A 16,713-nucleotide genomic window follows, 5' to 3' on the forward strand; every position below is an offset into this window, starting at 1 on the left:
AGAAAACGGCTTCTCCACCAATATAATCGATATAAATAAATACATAAATAAAATTTAGAAAGAAATACTTAAAAGGTTATTTTAACATATTTATGACGTCTTAGCAACTTTGAAGTAGAACTTGTTTTTTTTTTTTGTTTTTTTTATCTCTCTAGTTTGTGTTGTGGAACGAGGGGCTGCGACCAACGCCTAATCTTATCGCCGGGCCACCCGTGACGTAGAACCGGGGGAAGGGGGGGGGGAGGTGGACGGCCTTTCCGTCGCCTGGGAGACAGCGTTCGGCAGTGTTGCCAGACGTGCCCGCATTCGGTTACACGTACCCAAAATTACTGTGTGTCTCTTCTACCCGGTGCCCGAGAAGATTCTCTCGGTAAGAAAATGTACCCGAATAATAATAATAATAATAATGGTCAAAAAAATATTGAGCAATATTCACTTGGACTGGAAAACCTATTAGGTTTAAAAAAAAAAAGTATTTATCCTGACCGTAACGAACTGACATCAAACATTCTGTCTTTTAGAAAACGACGCATTTTAAAATACTACGCACGGGCCTTATAAGTAGAGCCAATATTGAATTTTTCACAATACAATTTTATGTTGTCGAGATATTATGAGATTTAACAGAACAGCGTATATATTTGTATTAAAGAAGACAGCAATATTTTTTGTCATACTTTGCGTGTGGTTGTATGTGTGTGTCTGAATTACACCCAGACTGAGAACTACTCGTACCCGAAGTTACCCGAATGAAGAGGCGAGTGTGCCCGTGTCGTGTGTGCTACGGCTACACTTATAATACGAAAATTAACTTAGCATTCTTTAAAATAAAGCAGAAAGTGATAAATATATACGCAAATTGTGTTTTTAACTACATTTCTTGATACGAATCACGAGTAAATTCCGCACACACCGCTAGAATTCATTGCATGAGCAGCTACGTCAACTATTGAATCATTCGATTTTCAGAGAAAAATTTAAAACTATATGATGAACAGTTCCGATCAAAACGAAAAACACTCGAGAAGGTTTTTGGACCTAATTTTCAACAAGGAATTTTATTAAAATATATCCCATCTTATTAAAAATTCACTCAACAGTTAATATAATTAATTTTCCCTTTGGCTTTGTGAATTTGGTTTTCAACATCCGCCACAGATGGCAGCATCGTGTTGTTTCATATTTCTGTTCCTTCCATTCACGAAATTACTGCCACAAAATGCTGTATACCGAGATCTAAGATGTTACACCTCAAAAAGCAAAATTCCACGACCTTTTACAACTCGAAAATAGCGTTTAATAAATATTTGCTGAGAAAATTTGTGACCCAACAACAAATATAATAGAGCTATCGGAATAAATTTACAGGAAAGTCCCCAGAGTAGTGGTAATGGCAAGAACACGAACTAGCCAGCTCTGCTGCGTCTGAGACCGAACATTAAGAACTAAATTATTTGTGGAAACTATGGTTGGAAAAGTATTTTCTTGAAAACCTACAGATCAAACAGTGTAAAAGTGCAATGTACAAATATAAAGGTTTATTCCAACGAACAAGTACAGTAAGTAATCCCCTAAAAATACTTTCACACTTTCATACTTGCACACTTGAATACTTTCACACTTTCATGCTTGCACACTTGAATACTTTCACACTTTCATACTTGCACACTTGAATACTTTCACACTTTCATGCTTGCACACTTGAATACTTTCACACTTTCATGCTTGCACACTTGAATACTTTCACACTTTCATACTTTTACACTTGAATACTTGCACACTTGAATACTTGTATATATAAATTTTTATCTGCGACCTCAGCCAAAGATAATTATGTTTCCTATCCCTAACAATATAACAAGTAGTTTCACTTAGGTCGCGCGTAGACTCCGCGCACACATTATTTTTTATCTATGTGTGTGTGTGTGTGTTTGTGGAGGGGGGGGGGGAATCGGGAAGGCTGGTGGGAACAGAAGTTTGGGTGTGCTTCGATGTGTGTGTGCGTGTGTGAATCGTGGCACATGTCAGCTCCCGGCTCTCGGCCAGAAGACAAGTCCCAGACCACTTTCCTCGCGACCGCCTGCGTCGCAGCGAAGAGAATAATTGGCCCCAATCTTGGCCGCCTCCTCTGGCACCGAGGCGTGAAGAGCGAGTGCTTCGCGCATGCGCTCTTAGTTAGAGATGGGCTGCGAAAACAACAGACTGTTGGATTGCAACAGGTGTGTGAAAGTAGCCGTAGCAACACGCTCAAAGACAGACATCGAAAATAAAAGCATTTGTTAAACAGCACGATGAAACGGTTGCCGCTTTTCCCATGTAGTTAATATGTATAAATTGTGAGATAGCAAGTAGCAGTATGTCGTTAACGTCAATCATTATTGAATTCATAGAATCGTGTGTGTGAACATATGGCTATTTATAACTAAGTATCGGCGAAATAGGTACTGTAACTGGTAGCATGTCAATGGAATGCTTTTTTTTTATTTAAAAGTTTGACACAGAAACATGCGCAAAAAAGAAGCTTTGAATTCATAGTATGATAAAGTTCTCGTACTTAATTCTCTATCGAAAACAGCACAATGATTTTAATTAAAACTAAAGAATTACATATTTCGGGTTTGAATATACTTCATAACGAGTTCAATTTTTTGGCCAATTTTGAATTTAAATGTTAAAACACTCTAAAAACAGAAATAAAGTGTGTATGTAAACCTTTACCGTCAAATATACTGTACCATTCCTCATCCCAACCGGTTAATAACAAGTGACTTTCACGGTAGAGATAAAACTAACAGGTTGTGAGGTATTCGCGTACCCGGGAGTATTAGTGCTATTTGCCCCTGATGTGCGCGGCGATACCGCCCGCAACACGCAGAGCGGCGCGCGCTGTTCAGGTACGCGGGTTAACAGTTCGGCAGACGTTTTTCCACCACCAGTTTGGGATGGACTGGAGAATTCTCCGCGGTTTTTGGCCGTTGGAGAATGGACACCAATAACCGTGCCAAGCACAACTTTGTTTTGCATCCGTGTGCATCGTGTGCGAAATAAACAACGAGATTTCCCCCTTACTCATGCTCCCATCCTGCTCCTGATGGATTTGTTGACATTGCAGTGACGAAAATATCGGCGAGTCTTTCAATATTCGTCGACGAGTGTAAACAACTAACTTTGGTAACGAGAAAATCCATGTTTTCTCATGTTGCAAATAAACTTATATTAGGAAACTCGAGAACGAAATTTAACGTATAATTCTTTAAAAATAATTCCGAGTGTGATAAATAAATATATATATATATGTAAATTGTATTTTAAACTACGTTTATTGACGCAAAACACACGTAGTTATCGCACCCACCGCTAGAAATCGCTATCGGAGCAGCTACGTCGACGCAGAGCGAAATTTTAAACTATTTAATGAAACGGCTTCTATAAAAGTGAAAAAGACTTTGAAAAATACTAAACACGGGCTTCGGGTCTGATTTTCGACAATGGATTTTATTAAAATACTGCCCATCTTGTTAAAAATTCATTGAACAGTTAATATTACATGGTTTCCCTTTGGCTTTGCGAACTTTAGTTTACGCCATCCGCCACAGATAGCATCACCGTGGTTACACTTTTCCGTTCCATTCACGAAATTACTGCTACCAAATACCGTATACCAAGAGCTATGATGTTTCACATCAATAAAACCAAGTTAAAAAATCGGATTAAATTCTGAGTGGGAATTCCAGTAACGGTAACGCAGACGCGGCACACAGTTGTGTGGAGTTTGATGTCCGGACTCAGAATAACCTACGGTGGCTGTAGCAAAACCGTATGTATTCGGTACTGAGTAACGGGTGCGCCATCTAGTACCGAGTAACGAAAAGTTACACACGAATGCATTTCGTTACTCACATTTTTCGTATGTTTTACGCATGCGCGCGCTTATTCGATGAATTTAAAAACGTACGTTACAAAGAACGATGTTTGTTTATTAAGTAAAGTGTAATTTGGAAATTCGTCGTCCAAGTTTTTTTACTGTTTATTAAAGGTATTGTGTGTGTAGACAAAGATTGAGATTGGAAGAGAAACAACGTAAGAAAGTATTTTTTACAAATTAGAAATATGTATGTTTTTGTTTTTTTATTATCGCTTATTTTCACGTTTTTTTGTTCTTATCTTAAAAGAGATAATATAATAAAGCCACTCTAAAGATTTAATTGTTTCTTGGTTAGCAAAAACTGTTAATTGTTAATTGTTTGTATTCGATTTATTATTATTTACGCGACGTCATACTGTACGCGTACGCAATACGACTCGATTCGTTGCTGTAACATAACATAGCATGTTATGCGGTATCAGAAGTAACGAGTAACGTAACGATACGATAGTAACGAGTACTAATTGTTATAGTAACGAATACATACGGGTACGCTTTTTTTTCGTTACATTTACACCTCTATAACCTACCACTACTCCGTCTAGCCTGGGCTTACGTCTACCCCTCTCCCTCCCTTCTCTCTCACACCCTCGCCAGCGGTCTCCACGCAAGCATGCCACGCGCACTCGCTGCAAATTGGACCATGAAGATCTCCACTGAAGAAAATAAAACCTTGATCATTGATCATGAGCATTTAAAAACAAAATATTAGTAGATAAAATATATTTTTTTCTATTCGTCTTTTATTTCACACATTTGTAGTCAACAAAAAAAATTGTCTTCATCCTGCGCCCCTGCGACTCGGCGCCCGGGGCAGCCTGCCCCCCCCCCCCCTTTTTTTTTCCACCCTCAAGAACATTGCGTGAAGCGTAGTGTTTTCGCTGTGGAAATAATTTAAAGGACACTATTTTAAGGAAGTGGCCTTGTTTGACGAGGGACCTATATGAAACTGGTGTGCAGTTTTACGTTGGCAACACTGAGGTGTGACGTGAAAAGTGCCGTGGATAAGGGGGGTTGGGTGGGGGAAAAATATCCGGAGCCCGAATAATCGCCCCGGTTGAGTTCCGAAATATATATTTTTTAATGCTTATGTTCATCCTGATAGTAGGACAACAATCACAATTCTGTTGCTAATAAAATTTATTGGAAATCTTACAAGTTATGCAATTTTGTCCAGATCATGGCCTCGTTCACCCTTTCTCTTTAGATATTTATTTATTTTTTAATTGTGCGGTTTAAAAAGGTTTACGTTAAGTGGTGGTGAGTGGGTCGGACCTAAATTATTTACCCCGGGGCCCTGTGTAGACCTATGTCGTTTAAATAATTATTTTCACAGAATGAGAGCGAAACGAACGCGAGAACAATCGTGAGGATGTTCAAATTAAAGAATCCTGAACGGGGACGCACCACAACGCCGAAATGCCACAACGCCGAACGTACAATAACGCCGAAAACCATAACGCCGAATGCCAAATTGACTACAACGCCGACAGCTAGAAAACTTCTGTGTACCACAACGCCGAATTACCACATCGCCGAAATACATTAACGCCGAAAAATGTCATTGCAGGAGTGCCACAAAGGTTCGGTTAGGTAAGGTTATGTTAGGTTAGGCTAGCCTAGGTTAGGTTAGGTTGTGGTATTTCGGCGTTAAGATACATTTAAGAAACACACACAAATTCATTCAGTTGTTTTTCATATTGCTCATGTGTGCCCCCGCCCCCCCCCCCCCCACCCACCACGCAGCAACATTTTTCGGCGTTGTGGTACACTGCAGTTTTCTAGCTGTCGGCGTTGCGGTCAATTTGGCATTCGGCGTTATTGTACGTTCGGCGTTGTGGTAACGACCCATCCTGAACGTTGTTCGCCAGAGGGAAACGCGCACACGGTCCAGCGAGGCACTCACTCGCTCACTCACCACGCCTCAGGGTGCAGGGCCGCCGAGGTTCAGAGAGGTGGCACAGCTGCTGCGACCGTAGCCGGCTCCGCGCAAGGCTAGTACCGACAGCTGCCGCGCGACCCGCGACGCTAAACCCGGCGGCGCTGGCGTCGCTGCTGCCTCGCGGCCCGGCGCGGACTGCTGGCGCCCCTGGCGGCCGCGTGGCCAAGCTTCCCCCCCCCCCCCCCCGCGTGGGAGGAGGGAGAGCCTCGTGACGTCACCCGCCCGCGGCCGAGCGCCCGGGTTATTTCCCCTCGCTCAGTACACTCTCCTCGGCCATCGATGGGTCGATTTTTATCATCTTCTTCGTGTCACGCATCGCAGTGAAATAAATACATCAAGTCGCCTCCGTCCGTCCGTCCGTCATCCGTGACCGGCAGCCAATCGCAGGGCGTAAAATATTGCATCCTTTGGCCCGTAAACTACATTTGGCGAACTCATACTTTTTGACGGACAGACGGATGGTCTTAGCTAAGGCAGTCAAAATTGTTACAGATTATAGGCCTGTGATATTTGTATATGTAGATCGTTAAGATGTTTTCGTATACAATTCACTCAGGACTCTGAATATTTCCAAAGATATGCTAATACAATAAATACAAAAACACGACATAAATATTGAACAACATCGAAATAAGTCTGAGAGAAAAAAAAACACTGATTGTTGGTACCGTTGACGGACGAAATAGTGTCTTACGGACGGATGGCGGACGAATGACGGACGAAGGCGACGGGCTATTGTAATTCCGCCTTTAACGATTTCGCCCGAAAATCTAACGTCGATAGGGTGAAATATAGAATGTAACCCGCTAGAAAACAGGAGAATCTTTACCGCAGTGCAAAATGATAAACTCTCAGCGAACTAAATAAAAACTCTGGAAACGCAGTGGTTAGACCTGGCGCGCCGACAACCGCCGCAACACAGCCCATCTGATTGGTGCCGGATTACAGAATGTGCCGAACCATATAGTTCCTGTTTAAATACCTTACGATGTACCAAACAAACTGTTTTATAAATCGTGAGCTGTCAACAAAGATGGACAATTGTTTGTTTTAAGTAAGTTTCACAAATTCTTTCAAACTATTCGTGTCGTTTCGTACAATAATTTTTAGTAAATAATTAACGGAATTTTAATTTTTGAAACAGCTCTTTAGAAAAACTTATTATAAATTTATGAATACTTAAATATAATTATATGCATTGCACAAATTTATAAAATAAATTCTTATTTTTAATTGAGTAACCACTAACTGGTCCCAGATCACTCGCCTTTCACCAAAGCGACATAAGTCCAGATCTCAACCAGTGGAATACGTGGCGGACGTTGCCATAAGCTGCTGGCTTTTCCGACGCACTCCACCCGACTCACTGTTTCTCACCTCGACCGTCTCTAAAGACCTCGAAGTATGTAGTTCTTCAAACTTTTAGTTAATTTATGAATTATCATCTACTTTTTTTTTGGATTAGAGCCGAAGTGCTTAAATCATATTTCCGTAACGTAAAAAACGTGCATATAAGTACACCGTGACACGTGTTTTCGACAGTTATGAATGTAAACAAGCTGCTCAATGTAGGGAGAAGATACACATCCATGCGCTGCTAAAATTCGCTGACGACGTAATAAATTCCGACTCCTTGCATAACACACGTGGTTGCCAGTGAACGCCAGGCTTCAAAACTTCGAAATCATCTCAACTATTTTAGTTTGTTAACACTGATAGAAAAAACCAAGAGCCCACTTAGCATTTGAAACCACGCACGAACGTAAGGGGGCAAAAAAAAAAAGTACGTCGCAACGGTGCCTTGCTTCAGACACAATGAGCCATACGTGGTCACGCTTTCATGAAACTAAATAATTGTCTGATATTCTCCAAGCCGATTCTGTTAAAGTACTCACCCACGCTCACTTTATCTGTCGGTTCATATGACGCCTGGTGGGATAAATAAACTGAACGATCCACTGAACTCATCATTGTTAAGCCACAGCTCAGTTTTTCGTCAAGTTTCACCACTTTTTCCTTCAACTGTGTCAGTTATCCTTGTTGTTGGTGTTCTTAAAAGTGTGTGGCATGAATGACAAAAAAACTGCCTTTTAACTTTTGCACTAGAGCATCATACGCGGCGGCTTTTATTAATTTATTACTGTAGTTTGCCTTCCCCAGATCCCACAGCTCAGAAGGAGATCTGAACGTAAGAAAAAATGTGAGGCAAGACTTGCTTTGCTCGCTAGTGATCTAACCTCGGTAACGAGCAAGTTAACGAGTTCTCGTGTTGCAAACACACTTATAATGCGAACCTCGGACACGAAACTTAACGTAGAATTCTTTTAAATAACGCAGAAAATAACAAATCTATGCTAATTGTGTTGTCAAATACATTTCTGGACGCGAATCACGCGTAGTTTCCGCACCCGCCGCTGGAATCTGCTCCCGGAGCAGCTACGTCGACTACTGAATCATTCGATTTGCAGAGCGAAAGGTTAAACTATATATAACGAAAAGACTACGATAAAACCTGAAAAAATACTTTAAAAAAAAACTCAACCTCGACTTTGGACCAGACTTTCGACATAAAATTGTACCAAACTTCTGCCCATCTTGTCTGATTCCCTTTGGCTTTGTGGTATTTGGTTCGCGCTATCCGCCACAGATGGCAGCACCGCGGTAACACATTTCGACATCCGTCGCATTCACAAATTGCTCAAAAAAAAAAAAGGAAGGAGCTACTTTATTTACGATGCGATCATCGCGACATTTTGCACACAACTGACAGGACTGAACGCTTACCCGAACAAACCAACCGTCAGCTGATGGACCAACCGTCAGATGCTGGAGGTCTCACCGGACGGAACTGCGCAGTTGCTGCTAATACAGTTCATACACATGACGTCCTACGTGGGAAATGACAGATAAAATCGAAGTTTATGAGACCCTTTAAAAGGTAAATCACAGCGACACGGGCAACAATAGCCATACAGTAGGAAGTAGCTTGTTTAAATTTTCAATTAGCATCTCGTTTGCTTCATTGTGTACGTAGCTTAAATTTTAAAACCACGTTTGATCTGTAACTTTTAAATTAGCTTAATCTTGCAGAAATTAGTCAATGCGGTCGTTTTTTTCCTTCTCGGTTTTTAGATACAAATAATGAATCTCACGGAACCATGACTAAAAAAAAAAAAAAAAAAAAAACTTTGGTCATCTGTAATAATGTACATTAATAAAATTAAAATATTGCGTCTGTTCGAGGTCTTGTGGCGATCGTTGCATTTGTTATGCAACCTCGGAACTCTGAGAAGAGATTTCAACATTTGATTCCAGATGACTTTTATTGCTCCCGACGATACGAAACTGGGTTATCAGCGGAGACTAGGTTCCCCCCCCCCTCTTATTTCTCAAGCAGGAACTGTAGCTCAAAAGAGTTCATGGTGTTATTTTTTTTAATCGAAGGAATTTTTTAAGGTTCACTAGATAGAGTAAACAAATAAGATAATGGCACACATTCTTTGCTAATACATGAATTACGATAAGGATTAGTCGCTGCCTGCTCGCAAATATTTCCATCGATGACTAACTGGTTCGGTGATGCCGATGCCCGCGATGCGATGACGTTGAAATAACGAAGAAAAGAACGAGAAAAATATCCGATGCAAAGATTAATGTATGGATGCTCGATTATACGACAACTATGATCTGGGTCTCGATTATTCATGACGAGGGACAGATTGTTTACAAATGAGATGAAGCATGGAGCGTAACAAGTACGGAAGATTATATGATGAGGAATAAACATTAAGTCTAATTAAATATCCATTAGTTAAGTATTGATGTATACAGGATGATCGCAGGTGAAATAATTTGAAACATACGATTGCGAATAAAAATCAATTGCAGACGAATTAAAAAAAAAAAGGTTTTGTATGTTTAAAACCGATAGCGTGAGAAGAAATGTTTGACATGAAGCATGGTCTGACATATGTACCTTGAAACAAAACCACCGTGCTCATGTAAGTGCAGTAAATTTTACTAACAAAATGATGTTTATTACAGAGAACTACAAAAAATTAAAATACGTGGTGGCCGACTCAAAATATTTCGTTAATGTACGTACTACTTATTAATTATTATTTTTTATTGACCACAGAGTCATTTTTAGTGATCAAGAAGTATGTATTTATTTAGTACCAGAAAAGGTGGTTTGGTAGAATCAACACAGTTATTTTGTAAGAACTAAGTATTTAGAAGGGTGTGTATTGACAATATATATTGTGAGCTGAATACATTTTTTATATCACAGGAGGAATTTCAACGTGATTTTAAACAAATCACTTTCATTCTTCGATGGTAAAAATATTAATTTTATTAATTTTTAATAATTCATTTTAAGGAAGTAGCGAACTAATTTATTCTGCTTCTATAATGTCGTTTTATTGTAACTATTCAAGATAAATTAATGGTTTAGCTAACGTTGATTTTTTTTTACTTGATTAGCACATTCCACAAGTGTTCATTTATTGGTTATAATGACCCTTAAGGCTTTATATTTCAATCCTAGCACGAATCGAAAACATGAAATCTTGCGGTTTTGTCATAAACAACTTTATTTTTGTGATATCATGCATAAAATCAGTAAAAATTTAGTTTTCCCAAAACCTTGAAGGAAAAAAAAACTTCAAATAGTACAAAGCTCTTTCTTGCAGTTTTATAAGTGATATCGTTGGCAACTGAGTTTTCAAGGATTTTCCTTGGAAAAGTACAAAATATTTTACACGATTGCTACACTGCGAGCCAGATGCCTGTGAACGTGTCACAAGAGAATGGTGAGCTGCTGTCGATCTATGGACTACAAGTGGTTAAGTTGTCCGATCAAGCAATTCTACAGCACGTTAATAATAACATGAAAGCTGACAAACTGGACTATTGGAGCTCTCAGTCTCACATATGTATGGCGCAGTATGCATGCTCTTAGTGCATGCTTTGGCTGAAATATTAATGTTTTTTTTTTTTTAAGTCGTTTACGAATGTTACATTATGAGTGTATTTAAAATAATGATCAAAAACGCGAGATTAATAACGCCAAATAATGAGGATATTTCCCCTTAAGTTTGTGCCTACCGAGATACCCCACACCCATGGGCGTCGCAACGGGGGGACTGTGGGGACACGTCCCCCCCAATAATAAAAGTCTTCATTTTCGTACCCTCCAATAATATATTTAGTTTCGTAGTTATATTAAAAATATGATTTCTGTGATATAACCCATATGTTGCGCATGGTGCATTTAGTCCAATCGTGGTAATGTGAGCACCTTTTAATTCGATCTTCGTGTAAAAACAAAATGCAGATATGTTAACTGTGTTTTTACAAATTTGTTCTCTGAAAATATTTTTTAGAAAAAAATAAATTATATATTGCAACCAACTATAATTAGAACATTTAGGAAAGAAAAATACCTAAAAACCACCTTTTTGCACCTTCAAACCCCAAATTTTCCCGGGGGAGGACCCCCGGACCCACAGCTTTTTTTTTTTCTTTTTTTTTTTTTTTTTTTTTACAGGGGATGGATATTCCTCAACAACTAAATCAATTGAAGTCCCCCCCAAAAAATATATCCTTGCGACGCCCATGCTCACACCCACGCGCCATCCATGGCCATCCATTTAATAAATTACTAGTTAGTACAGAGTGGACACTCAGTGCGATTGAATACCCGCGTTTTGTTCTTAATCATTGTGTTACAACCTCGCAAACTTTACAATCATAAATGCTGTTTTGTTGCACTTATAATTTACAAAAACAAGGGTCACAAGTCTACAAATGATGTGTGTTACCCAAAAACTTATCCTTGTGTGTAGGTATAAAATAAATAGTCTAAATGTGTATAACATAGGTATAAGGAAACTAGGCGTTTTTTTTTCTCGTTAGCGTGTGAAGTAGCAGCTCTCCAAATATTCTTATAGCGTTTTGTAACATTTTATTTAGCTGATAGGAGATTGAAGAAAAACATAAGTATCAATGTATTCTTTGCTTGCAGAAAAACACACACAGTACATATCATGTTCACGCATATTCCACAAAAATCCCTATCACTTAATGAGATTCCTAGCAACCAGCACGCCGACCACTTTCACCACGCCATGTTGTCTTTGTTTTGCCAAGATTCCACACGTGCGAACCGCGATAAAAATTATGTTCCTCGTGTTTCAAATTAATTGCAACATGAGGGTTTAATAAAGTTAAAACTATATAGTATGAAATGACCGATGTCTTAAATATATGTTAAGAATAATAGCTAGAAATTTTTTTTATTTATTTTTCCAAGGTTTGAATTAGGGTTGAGGTATCACTAGAGACAGGAAAAATTCGCGGATTCATTTCGCGGTAGGCTAGACTCCAAACTCGTTAACCTTCATTCTGAGTCAGTGATTGGACCACCGTTTACCTGAAGGACTCTAAGCCAATCAAAAACCTTCAACAAAAGAAGTATCAAATCACAATCATCCCAAGTAACGCGTGTCACGAGTCATTATCCAATGAGATGGTGTAATCTTTCCCAGTACACAGAGGATCGTCGAGTCTATCCTAGAGGTCATTGGAACCGCGAATCTTTCCAGGCTCTAGGTATCGCTGCTCCCTGGAGAGTGTCTGCCTTCTGACCGTGAGAGTCACCTCCGGACGAGGTTCGCGGCCCGACGCGCGCCCACGCTTCCCCGCCGAGGGTCGGCGTGACGTCACGACCGGGTGCCCTGGTGACGTCAGCACGTCGACCGGTCGATACCCGCGCGGCGCCGGCGCTGACCCTGGACTCTGCACGCGCGACAATGACGTCACAGCGTGCCACACACTGCACTAACGAGCTTAAAACAAGAGCTCGATCTGTGTCAACTTGTGCTACGTAAATAAAAAAAAAAACAGTATCAAATTGGTCACCACTATAGACCGGAAAAATTCGCGGGTTCAACGACCTCCAGGATAGACTCCACTATCCTCTACACACTCGGGAAAATGCAAACTGTTCATTGGCTGTTGACTTGTGAGTCGTCTCGACTGGGTGGCCTGTGATTCGACACTTCTATGAGTGAGGGTCTCTAATTGGCCCTCAGTCCTCCAGATTAACAGTGAACCAATTGCAGAAGCAGCGCTAAGGTATAATTATTTTAATTGTAGCATATCACGAATTGAATCCGCGAATTTTTCAGGTCTCTAGTCACCACACATCAAAGGTACCTATAAATAGGGCCATGCATATTTCGCGAAAAGATTCCGAGACTATCTGAAAGTTAAAACACTGTAGCATGTAGCATCGTCTGTGTTTCGTGATTGGGCGAGTTTCTTTCAGGTGCATGACGATTGTTAACACCAATCACAGTAATTCATTGCGGAAGAAAAGGCATCCTTAGTGGCTCAGCCAAATAAGGCAACTACTTCTCTCGTAGACGGCCGCCAATCACAAGGAAGAAACCGCTGGTGCGCGTATACCTTGTTGCAGTCTAATAGGCGTTCAGATTTATTCGCGAAAAATGCCCACCCCTAGGTATAATTAATTGTTTGAATTTCATCAACACCGCGAGGCGACGACCGTGGTCTTCAGCTCTGATGCGTGCACAGAGAAAAAGGTTTGTTTGAATCAAACAAATATTTGTTTATATATGGCGAAACAAATATTTACTTGGTGGAACAAAATATTTCGTTAGTTTAATCAAACTCGGTTAGTAACAAAAATAATTTGTTACACCTAACCAAATATACATTTGAGTTGACAAAATCATTTTGTTGGGTCAACAGAATCTTTCCTACTACAAAATATTTGTTTGAATTAACAAAATATATTTATTTCGCCATATATAAACAAATATTTTGTTGAGGCAAACAAACCTTTCTCTCGGTGTGTGACAACCGTGGTGTGGGGTGACTGTGACTGCGAGGTCCTCCGGAGTAGTGATGGGTCGTTCGTTAACGATTCGTTCAAAAAGAACGAATCTTTGAGAGAACGAAATCTTGCGATTCGTTCGCGATGTAAAGAACCGGCTCTTTGAGAGCCGGTACCTTGAAAGATTCGGAAGAACGAAAACGCGGAGAGAACGAGAGAACGAGAGAACGAGATGAGAGAACCGGCCACGCGCCCGGTCTGATTCGTTCGTAAAATGATTCATGACGTCAGGAGTCTGAAGAATTAGTAATCACAGCGTGCGCATGTTCACAAGAGCAAACGATAACTGATCAAATAAAATAGGGTAACATGAAAAGTATCTATACCTGAAAATGTCAACTGTTAAGTAGTGGTTTAAAATTGCTTTTTCACATTCACATACACAAATTTGGAAATAAAAAACTAAAAAAACAAAAAAAACCGTATGAATTAAAAAATAACAGGGAAAGTAACTACAAATGTTCACACTTACCATTTTTGGGTTAATTAATGTACTTCATTTGTTTCTCTTTATACTGAATTGCAGTAGTATTAAATTTTTGTCTTTTTTCTCTAAATGTGTTGGTCTACATGTAAACACTTTACTGTCACTAGAGTGTAAATAGCCTATATATTAATATTTGTAACTTAAAACTAATAAAATATAAATAATCTTGTTTCATATACGCAACTGTGATTCACTGGCTACGGAAAGCAATGTTCAAATTCAAATACAAAAACACGTACGTAATACTCTAAAGGATGAACGAGTTACGACACCTGATAAAAGAGCCAGATCCCATACACAGAAAAGAACGAATTGACCGAGATGAACGAATCGTTCTGAACGAATCATCTCACGGAACTGATCCAAAAGAACCGATTCGGTCAAAAGATCCGTTCTGCCCATCACTACTCCGGAGACGCTGGCCGTCGGCCAAGCTGCGCCCGCCCGCGGCCAGGAATACCGCCGGGGAGACCCCCTCCCCCTTCTCCTTCCTCCCCCCAACACCCCCTCCTATCATCCCCCCCCCCCTCGTGAAGCCGTCAAGCAGCCGAGATCCCCGGCGACCGAAGCCACCGTAACCTCACGGTATAGAGACCGGAAAAATTCGCGGATTCATTTCGCGGTAGGCTAGACTCTAAACTCGTTCACCTTCATTCTGGGTCAGTGATTATTGGACCACCGTTTACCTGAAGGACTCTAAGCCAACGAAAAACCTTCAACAAAAGCAGTATCAATCATCCCAAGTAACGCGTGTCACGAGTCATTATCCAATGAGATGGTGTAATCTTTCCCAGTACACAGAGGATCGTGTAGTCTATCCTAGAGGTCATTGAAACCGCGGATTTTTCCAGGCTCTACCTCACGGACACCCCGGCGAAGAGTGGATTTGCACGGAGTGTCCCGTTACATCGACCCGGGCAGGGGGAATAAAACTCGTGGTTTCAGTGACCTCTAGCACAGACTCCACGATCCCCCTACATGCTCGGGCAAATGCCAACCTGCTCATTTGGCTACTGGCTTGCGAGACCTGTCGACTGGGATGCTTCCGATCCGATACTTCTTTGGTTGAACGGTTTTTTGACGTGACAACGTCTAATAAATCGATGAACGCCGGCTGCACGCACGAAAAAGTGTCCCGTTACGCACATTGTTCCGTTACGCTGTGTCCCGTTACGCTAATTGTCCCGTTACGCTGTGTCCCGTTACGCTCATTGTTCCGTTACGCTGTGTTCCGTTACGCTGTCGGCGAGTGCAGTAATAATAGGTTATGTTACAATTGACTAAAATATTATGGTGATTCAAATAATTGATTGTAGATATTTGATTACCATTTATATATATGAAAACTTGTCCATAATTATATTTAAACTTTATAGCTAAACGCCAGTTTTTAAAATTAATTACAAGTCATCTACACGTGAACTGTTTCGTCGACTGTTTATAAAGTGAAGTGAAAAGTTAATGTGGTTTTCATTGCTAAAGGTTAATTATTCTTGCATTTTAAAAATCTGATTACTAGTATAATTTCAAGTATTTATTCTTTTATTATTAAAATAAAAATGATTCAATTTTATTCATAAAATATGCAATCAATTCATCAATGTTTTGTTATGACGTTGTCACGTTAAACTATCGTCTGTAAACCGACTTTATAGAAAACCAATTTTTTAAAATTTATTTTCACTGGCTCTAAGACCTTCAGATAATCTGTGAGCAAATAGCAAAAGAAAATACGAAGGTATGTGTGTGTGTTTGGATTCTAGCATAACGCGAAATGAATCCGCGAATTTTTCCGGTCTTTATTCCCAACCCAAGGACAGTTGATAGACAGGTAAATTACGGTTATGAAATTTTTTTAAGTGTAGTTTTCGAGTTATAAGCATTTTTTTTTAAGTTTTTAAATCCCCACCTAGTACGTTATTATAAATAGGGACTTTTTTATTTGCTGCGCAGTCATAAACAATGATTAAAATAAAATCAAACATATTATACTTTTAGGAGTAAAATATAGTTGATTTATGTGAGAAAACATTTTTAATGGGGTAAATTTGACTAGTCATACTGTTTAATAAATAACTTTGCCGACATAGCAAGTAATTTGAAAATAATGTTAACTAAAGGAAATAACTTGTTGAGTTATCAAAGTTATTCTTTTTTACGGTGTGAATAGTCAAAGTTACCCGAATTAAAATTGTTGCTGCATAAGTCGTGCGAAGAATTTGTTTTCCCTAAATGTATATCAATTTTTTTACTTTATTTTGTATTATTTTGAATAGTAGGGTTATTTTTGATTACATAGTCACAAAGGAAAATTAATAAATATATATGTTATAATTACGGGCAGGTATTTTTCACAAAACAAAATCCAACGGCCATCAGACTGCAGTATGGCATGCCTGCGATAATGAGTGTACCCTTGTGATTGGCGGCCGTCT

At 39.7% G+C, this 16,713-nt stretch overlaps 1 protein-coding gene across 2 annotated transcripts in view; it reads right to left on the reverse strand.

Moving 5' to 3' along the window:
- The window catches only part of LOC134533118 (protein stoned-A), a 32,830-nt gene that overhangs the window by 7,678 nt on the left and 8,439 nt on the right, over nucleotides 1-16,713 (reverse strand). Inside the window, exon 1 of one of the 2 annotated variants that reach the window (XM_063370385.1) lies at nucleotides 5,844-5,958. The exons of the other annotated variant lie outside the window; for it this stretch is intronic. The gene's annotated coding sequence lies outside the window, so the exon portion shown is untranslated. Of the gene's footprint in view, nucleotides 1-5,843; nucleotides 5,959-16,713 lie in introns of those variants that run through there. 2 annotated transcript variants of the gene reach the window in all.

The sequence above is a fragment of the Bacillus rossius genome, chromosome 6 (genome assembly GCF_032445375.1).
Source record: "Bacillus rossius redtenbacheri isolate Brsri chromosome 6, Brsri_v3, whole genome shotgun sequence".
In the NCBI taxonomy this organism is placed as follows: Eukaryota; Metazoa; Arthropoda; class Insecta; order Phasmatodea; family Bacillidae; genus Bacillus; species Bacillus rossius.